At 43.0% G+C, this 9,309-nt stretch overlaps 1 long non-coding RNA gene across 1 annotated transcript; it reads right to left on the bottom strand.

Moving 5' to 3' along the window:
- Positions 1-4,796: 4,796 nt before the first annotated feature.
- Positions 4,797-5,151, bottom strand: LOC123162678 (uncharacterized). The gene is made up of 3 exons (XR_006481414.1): positions 5,038-5,151; positions 4,905-4,937; positions 4,797-4,825 (listed from the first exon to the last, which is right to left on the bottom strand). It is a non-coding gene; the product is annotated as an uncharacterized lncRNA (long non-coding RNA).
- Between the last annotated feature and the right edge of the window lie 4,158 nt (positions 5,152-9,309).

The following is a 9,309-nucleotide window of genomic DNA, read 5'->3' on the forward strand; positions in this document are numbered from 1 at the left end:
GTTTCAACTATGAACATAGGAAATGTCTGACAACGAAAAGGATTTCGGTATTTGCAAATATTGCGAAGACGAGCGCGGCCTGTGCAACGGAATCTTCGTAGATGATGATAGGCGCTTCAGCATCAAGCTGGACGTGAACTTCGAAGTGGATACAGTAAGTCACAACGACAAGTCTTTTTTCGTAATTAAGCATGACATCTGCTTCATTTGCTTCCACTTATATTTTTTTTACTATTCTACTAGCGTATCCCCTGCCATGCAAGAGTTTTTGTCTTGGATAAGATAGGTTTCAGTCGTACTATGGAGGTAAAGAAAGTTTACATGAAGACCGAGCATGGTCATATTTTCCACGCAAAATTATACAACGCAGACGACTACACCTATTTTGGATGCAAAACTTGGCGAGCACTATGCAAGACTTATGCATTTGAGCCTGATATGGTTATCACCTTTGATATTCGTTCGGAAGATGATACTGAAGGTAATACCGACATCTGGGTCGATGTGCAGACGCCTCCAGTTATACCATTATGTGAGTTTCTCAACCATATTTATGTCTTTGATATTGTTTATTCAAAAATAGATGACAACTAATTTCTATTGTCAGCTTATTTCGGTTCAAGCAAACATGTCCAGCGCTTGGTAGACAGGACCTACTACTGTCCCGAGGCTGAACTAAAATGCAAGGAGCTAAGTCATTATGTTTCATGGCTTGAGGATCTTGATACTGTCAAGACAAATTTTCTTCCTGCACTTAGAAATGTTAGTACTGAAAACGTGCAACCAATAGTGTTCGTAATGAACTACGGTCACATCTATTTAGGAAAGATGGTAAGATTTTTACTATTTGTCCTCAGTGCATCTTTCGCATACATTATTTTTTAAGCTAAACTTCATTGCTATGTTACTATACGATGTTCTTCAACAGGGACTCCCGATGAATGTTGTGCCTCGTGGGATTGAGACTAATGGTACCATGAGTATTGTTAGCTTACGGCCAAGATATCCTACAATGCACTTTAGTGCATTCAAGATTTCTTTGAGCGAGGAAGTCTTAATAGTGAAAGACTGGACCAAATTTGTGATGGAGGAGCGCAGAGAAGTACTAGGGGGCAGCAATGAGAAGCGTAGCCCACGGTTAGGAGATAGGTTCATCTGCATGCTCCAACTTGATGAAGGAGGAGAGCTACACATGTTTTATGTTATTTTACTTGAGAGAGAGCAGCAGGAATGATTAGCTAGCTAGAAATGAGTTTGAAGATGATGATGTGCTACACTATGAGTATGATGATTAAATAGCTAGTGTTGGTGGTAATGACTATGATGATTATTATTAGCTAGTGTTGGTGGTGATTAGATACCTACCGCATCTAGTGTTGGTGGTGATTAGCTAGCTAGAATGGGTTTGAAGATGATGATGTGCTACACTATGACTATGGTGATTAAATAAATATTGTTGGTGGTAATGACTATGATGATGATTAAATAGCTTGTGCTGGCGGATTAGATTCAAGTGGAGGCAAAATGTGGTGCACATCGAAAGTACTACTAGTCCAAACTAGATCAAGTTTGTATTAGTAGTATACTTTTGACATGCACCACATATTGCCTCCACTTAAACCTAATCCACCTTCATTTGACACACTGTTATGAACATAATGATATAAACCTCACAATTGGTATTGTACCAAATTTGTATAAGGGCGTATAAATACACTAAAAATAAAAATAAAAGTACTAGTAGCGATGGATAGTAAACACGTTACAACTAGCTAGATTAGCAGCAGCATGGGACAGAACAAGCGCTGCCGCTATGTGTCTTAGCAGTAGCGCTTGTCGCACGCGCTACTGCTAAGTAATAGCTGTAGCGCCTTATTGGTAGCGCGGCTGCCCGCGCTACTAGTGGGCATTAAACCCGCGCTACTACTAGGGTTTTCCCTAGTAGTGGGAGCTCGGAGTGGTTTATAAGCCTCACTGCGGCTGCCCTCTCGAGCTCCTCTCAAATGCTGGCTTACTGGGCCTAATCACACACTATGCTGCATGTGGGCCTATTGGGCCTTATGCGGGCCTGAATCCTGAGCCATGGTTGTGTTTCTAGTCGTAGTCAGGCCGTGGTGGCTCAGTAGGTGGCATTTTTTTCCCAGTTTTTTTGTTTTCTTTTTTGCTTTATTTTTTTGTTTCTACTTATTTATTTTATTAAAAAGTTGAGAGGGTTACGGCAAAAATTGAATGCACTTCGTGTACAAAACGGACGATCTATTTCGAAGTATTAGGGTTTCATACGGGAACTCGTCTGTTACAAAGGGATTTCATTTTTTTTAACTTATTTGATATCCAGACTTTTTGTGTGTTTAAAATGCACCATTCACAGCCACATTATCAAATGGCCGCAAGGAGCCACCATGGACGGCCTTAGCAGCATGACTGTCTCAAGCGTTGACTTATCTGTGTACACTGCGAGACCCCCCCCTCCTCCCCCACCCCCACAGGACCTGATGTGCAGCGCTGACCTAATGATTATCATTGACCAGCTTCGAAATCTAATAGAAGATACCATCACGATCTTTCACCAACATGAGATTTATGCGTGCATCCCATATATACTCCTGAATTGAATCGAAAGAATGCAATTGTTAAATACAACTATAACAAGGGCCGAATATCTAACTGAGCAGGGGATAGAGGAATCCTACATGCAAACCAACAGCTGCTATTTCGAGAGTCATGTTCTGAAACCCAGCTGCGATCCTACAGCTGTCCGGAGAGGGAGTACATCCTCGCGGTTGGGAGGTTGTAAATCCTAGCTGCGGGGATCTGCACCAACGATCTCCACCAACTCTTCTTCCGCTGCGCTTTGAGTCGGTACGGATCAAATCAAACCTTGTATGTAGTCTCTATAGTGGTCCTGGGCGTGCTCGCTATACCGAAATTTTTATTTTCTGTCGCGTTACCCTACATGCACCTCTTGCTCGACCTACACGCAGAATCCGACCGGTTGCACACCGGCTGACCAGATCCACCGTAGCCCTGATAGGCCCACCCGGCTGGCCACATAGCTCACACCAGCAAGTCAACAACACAACATATCCAGCTCCGTCCGCGCCTCGAGCCCTCACCCAGGCCGCGCATGCCTGCGCCTCGCCCAGGCCAGGCACCTCTGCGCCCGCAGTCCCTCCACCGCGTGCGCCGAAAACAACCCACAGTAGCCCTGAATTGCTCCACGTCTCCCAAGGTGAGCCGCCCATGCACTGCTCTTGGTCCTCGCGAGACAGGACTGGCCCCGCCACCGCCGCCTCACGGGTTTTGCCCGGCGGCGTCCTCCGGCAGCGGCGAGGGAAGGGGTAGGTTGGGGTGGGCTGATGGCAGCGGTGATTTAGGGTTTCTGCCGGGTCGCTGCGGGGAGCGACAGTGGTTTACTGAACTGTTAGATTGAACTTACACTAATTATCACATGAAGAAAAACTCCCAAATTCATATAGTCATTCACTAGCAAAATGCAAAGGTACTTGGCGAAATATTCTCTCTTGAGTTCTTATCTTCGGTAACCTCCACTTTCATTTCTGTTCTATGAGGCACATTTTGCAAGAGAAATTTGGATATTGGTTTCGGTAGTCTGGACTCATAATCATACCGGTGGTGCTGAGCAAAAGATGTGTTATGTTGTACAGTTAAAATTTTGATCTAAAAGGAAAATGACATTGATAAAAAAGTAATGCTTCAAACAAAGATGTGGTTTATATAGTGATGAATTTACGAGACCTGTTGTCCTGTTTATTGGATGGGGACATAATTTGTACATAGACCAAATATTTTAACATTGTTGTGATGTGAAAATATGCAGTCTTTCGTGTTTTTGGTTTTATCCGGTTGACAGAATCCTTGTAGCTCTCTTACCATATATGCAGTTATAAAGTAGGACATCTACTCAAACCTAGGCCCTGTTTGGTTCATAAGTCCTAGGACTTTTTTAGTCCCAACTTATAAGTCTCAAGTCTCTAAAAAGTCCCTACCTATTTGGTTCCTGGGACTTAACATGGACTAAAAGACCATATTATAACTATAAGTCCCTATAAGACTCTCCTTGAGAGTCTTATTTCATAAGTCCCAAATGCCCACTTTAAGTCCCTGTAAGTCCCTCCTGTTTGGTTTAGATGGGACTTAAAGGGACTTTTTTAAGTCCCTACCCAATAAGTCCCTGTAACCAAACACCCTCTTATAATTATTATTGTCCAGCAGTTGTGTGAAATAAGCGTTCATCACAAATAGCTTAAGAAATTAGCTCGCCAAACACCATATTATACTTCTAAGAAGTACATGTCCTGTGTTTTATTAATCCATGAAGTTTAGTTTTCTGTTATTAAATACTAAGAAACCCATTTCATATGAGACTCTCAAGCTTCATGCCACTCTTTATATAATTCCTACCATTTTATCTAACGAATGGATGGGCGCGGCAACGCTCGCCAATATGAACTAGTACATATAACAAGGAACCTGACAAGCGCTGCTAGGAATAATGTAGCCTGGAATCTTTATGGAACCAGCACCAAGACCCAACACAACTACACAGCTGCTATCTTAACAAACACAACTATGCATCTACTATCTTGTCCTTGGGAATTAATCCTATCAGTTCTGCAATCTCCAGCTTCTTCCTGGCGTACCGCTCATACGTTCCAGACGACAAACTCTAAAAATGGAAAGAGTAAGATACTACATACAAAAATGCAAGCCGATACAATGTTGTTTGACAATATCTACCCAACAAACATACCGTCCAACGAATTTCCTGTGCGATCAGCTCACGGGCTTTATATTCTGGAACCTATAGAGACACAAAAGAAAGAAATCACACGAGTATATAACAGGAACCAATGGATGCTAAGACAACACTGTACCATAACACTGTCACTAATGCCTTTCGTGCACCGAGCAAACTACAAAGAAAGAAGACCAAATCAATTTGCATTGTAAAAGATATATTGATTTATAACAGAAGAAATCACATATAGAACGCCTGTGGAACAAAAAACCTACTACACGTTCCATGTTGGAATCGCCGTAATTCAGCTCATACTTCATACTGCGGTCGTGTGCTGGATACAAGTTTTCACCATAAACTTGCTCGAGAGCATCTCTGAAACTCAGCTGAACATTCTCCAAGGGAAAAATAAACAACATCACCAAGCATAATTAAGTAGAGAGAAAGTATTCACAAAACACAATCATCAGTGAAATAACAATGTTCAGTTTTGAAAAGGCTGATGTGTAGCGCTGACCAGATGATTATCATTGACCCGCCTCCAAATCTGATAAAAGATACCATCACGATCTTTCACAAACATGAGATTTATGCGCGCATCCCATATATACTCCTGAATTGAATCGAAGGAATGCAATTATACAACTATAACAAGGGCCGAATATCTGGATGAGCAAGGGACGGGAATCCTACATGCAAACCAATAGCTGCTAGTTCCAGAGTCATGTTCTGAAACCCAGCTGCGATCCTACATGCTTGGAATGTAGCCTTTGAATGTATACGCGCCCACTAAGTAATAGAACAGATAAGTTATTGTGGTGCTGCACTGCTGCAACATTTATAGACGACTCGTATATGCATACCTCAATTTCATGGTTTTGAGAGGTCAAATATGCATACCTCAATAGACGACTCGTTTGTCAGGAAATACTGTTCAAGCCACTGTCAAGAACAAACATTGTTAGTCCAAAAAACAAAAATACTGAACAAAGTTCTAAATTTGAACTAACTGATCATTGCACAGGGCATACTCTAAGTTCCTTCACAATTGTTTCCAAATATTGGAGATAATCTCTATCAGCGTCAGGGGTGCTATAAAATGCTCGGTATCTACTCCAACTTGTATAATCATTGCCACCCTACATCCAAATAAAACAAGAGGAAAATGACATAGTTCAGCTGTGCTCCTGGTCCAGTTCCATCATTAAATGTAGATGCATTACAGAAATAGATGCAGCGAATACGGTAACGACACTTACATCATTAAAAATGACTAGCCGCTGGTAGTCGCTCAAGGACTGTTTGTAACAGAGTTCGGAATCAAAATACCGACCAAAGAAGCCATCTTGGACGTAGTGAAAGAAGTAGTCGTTCTTGACGATAAGCTCTGGAGGGTACTTGCGTTCCAGTGCTGCATCATCATCCAGCTCGTGAACCGGCTTTCCTTTCAACAGCTACGTACCAAAGTTTTAAATAGCGCGCTAAGCCTCTTAGCGGCGGACCTTTTCTAAATGCTATAGCGTGCTATAGCGCTATTTAAAATGTTTTCTCATGTGTTTGGACAAATGACCCTTAGCGCATGACCTTTTTCAAATGCTATAGCGTGCTATAGCGGAGCTATAGCGGGCTATTTAAAACCATGCTACGCACACAGATGGAGTACGTACATAAGAAGGCATAATTAATTTTTCATGTATGGATGTATGTATGATTTATTATTAATGATAAACAGACAGGAAGGAGCATTGATATATGAGACTAATTAACTAACCAGGCAAGCTTTGATGCGATAAAGCGCATACTTGAGATGGAGCTTGTTGGTCTGCTCTTGGTCCAGTTCGGTGTAAGTCTCAATTTCAGTCATGCGAGCCGCTAGCTTTTCACAGTCGCTTATGTGTTGCTGCCTCGTGATAACATCATTGTCCTCCGGTTCAGATGCAACAACGACGGCCGAATCAGGAGATTTTCCTTGTGAATCTCTGTCTCGTCGTCCCTCCTGGGTCTCGTTTAAGAAACACTGGATTTGATATTGTACTAGAGCAGCTCGCGACTCATTATCGTGGAAAGATTTACGGGTAAGGGCTTCGAGGATTTCACGGGAAGGGATGTTTGGAAAACCGGCGAGGTCTGATTCCGAGCCGTCGTCGTCGCCGACTGGTAATTGCAATTCGGCGAGGCGCGAGGCGATAATTTCATGGTACCTGGACGTAACAGGCTCGTCGGGCGGCGGAGAGCCAGCATCCACACTGCTATCCGAGTCCCAATCACACCGCTAGAAAGTTAAGTTTAAAAAAACGTATCTCCCTTCGGCAATGCGTTTCCGCTTGATTAACAACACCGCTAGAAAGTTAAGTTTAAGAAAACGTCAAGTTCAAAAAAAAAAAGTTAAGCTTTATTTTCACTTGAAAAAGAGTTGAGTTTTATTTATTTTTGAATTTTCTCAAAAGCAATTTAAGTTTTTTTTTTGTGTTTCAAAAACTGGACCTAGCAGGCCTATCTCCTTTCCGCAATGTGTTTCCGCTTGACTAACAACACCGCTAGAAAGCAAAATCACTAATTGAGGAGTACTCATTGCAAAGATCACTTCAATTCCCAGGTTGCGACAAGTGGCGCCAATGCAGCGCGCCACTTGTCACAACCTGAAAATTTTCTTTTTTTCGTAGATCCGTTTATTCAAAATGTTTTATCTCTCAAACCGCGCGTCCAAATCTCGAACGGCTTTCATCGTTGGATTCCTCGCGCCGAGATCTTTAAAACTAGATCCCATGTTGATACGTTTTGACGAACTTTTTTTTCACGAAAAAAAAACAGACGAAAAAGCCGAACCGGGAGCACGGGTTTTTTCTCTTTCCGAAAGAGGCACGCCCGTGCCTCTCACGGAATCACAACCGTGCCTCTCACGGAAGCAAAACCGTGACTCTCGCGAAAGGAAAAAAAAAAGAGAAAACGCGTTTTTTTTGTTTCCGATGAGGCACGGCCGTGACTCTCGCGAAAGCACAACCGTGCCTCTCGCGGAAGCAAAACCGTGACTCTCGCAAAAGAAAAAAAAGAAAAAATGTGTTCTCTTTTCGTTTTCGAGAGGCACGGCCGTGACTCCCGCGAAAGCACAACCGTGCCTCTCGCGGAAGCAAAACCGTGACTCTCACGAAAGGAAAAAAGAAAACGCGTTTTTTCGTGCGAAAAAAAATTATTTTTTCATAATTTTTTTTATGGAAAAGCTAAGGAAGACCGGTGGAAAACCAAAACGTCAAAAAAACCGTTAAAAAAGCCAAAAACGCGTGCGGAAAAATAAGAAAAAACAAAATTCAGAGGGAGCGCCCAGAGCGCGACACGTGGCGAATGGCTGAGAGCGCGCCGAGTGGCGATGATCGTTACGAGGCTCCCGAAGGAGCGCTCGTTAATTAGTTGCTCTCGCTAGAAGTTAAGTTTAAAAAACGTCAAGTTCAAAAAAAGTGAAGCTTTATTTTCACTTGGAAAAAAGTTGAGTTTTATTTATTTTTGATTTTTCTCAAAAGCAATTTAAGTTTTTTTTTTGTGTTTCAGAAAAACTTCTGTTTTTTCCCTATAAAATAGTTAAGTTTTTTCTAGTCTAAAAAAAGTTTAAGATTCTCTCTTTTCCAGTTAGGTTAAGTTTTGGGGAGTGACTGGTTGCAGCTCCCTGTCAATATGAATCACGAGGCAAATCAGTCAGTCAAGGACACCTTTCCTTAGTTGCAAACTGAGAAACACTCGGTTGCAACCCACTTGCAACTCACATGATGCACGAATCATAAAGCAAATCTAATGGTCGCTTTGCATCCACCAGTCGACCAGGGTAACACCTTCAAAAATAAAAGAAACAAATCAAAAGTAAATTCTCGATAACAAATAAATCCTCAATCTTGAACCAATGTCAGTGGAAGTCGGGCGTTGGGGCAGTTGACCCGACATATCTCCGCCCTATGCTAATGGGCTAAATGCCGGTTGGCCTTCATATAGGCCTCGTCTTGGATGGGCTAGGGGATGGCGGACTGCTTTGTCATTTCCGCCGCTTCCGTGACCTTGTACTCCATGGCGAAGCACGCAGCCGGCCGGCTATGCCGCCACCTCCTCCATTGGCTGCGGCTCCGCCTACTACTGCTCATCTGCCTCCTTCTCCTCATCCGACTGCTACCCCCCCCCCTACCCCCGCTCACCCGTCTCACTATTGGGAAAAAGGCTTATAGATGGCCTCAAATTAATGGCGGGCATAAACAGGCACCCGCCACTGCTATTTTTTTAAGGAAGCTGCGGCGGGTAAAAACAGTCCCGCCACTGCTTCCTTTCCAAAATAGCAGTGGCAGGTAATAAAACAGGCCGCGACTGCTCTCTCCACAGCAGTGGAGGGCGGAAATAATCACCCGCCACAAGTGAACTCTTCAAAAATTGCCCGCGTGCTGAAAATGAGCAGTGGTGGGCGCTATGGAATACCCACCACTGGTATGGAAGGTATGACTGGCAGGCAGTATTTATGCCCCTCGCGGATAAATTGTGCTGAGTGCTAACCCACGCAAAATAAGTTTTATCTA

Source organism: Triticum aestivum, chromosome 1D (assembly GCF_018294505.1).
Source record: "Triticum aestivum cultivar Chinese Spring chromosome 1D, IWGSC CS RefSeq v2.1, whole genome shotgun sequence".
Classification (NCBI taxonomy): Eukaryota; Viridiplantae; Streptophyta; class Magnoliopsida; order Poales; family Poaceae; genus Triticum; species Triticum aestivum.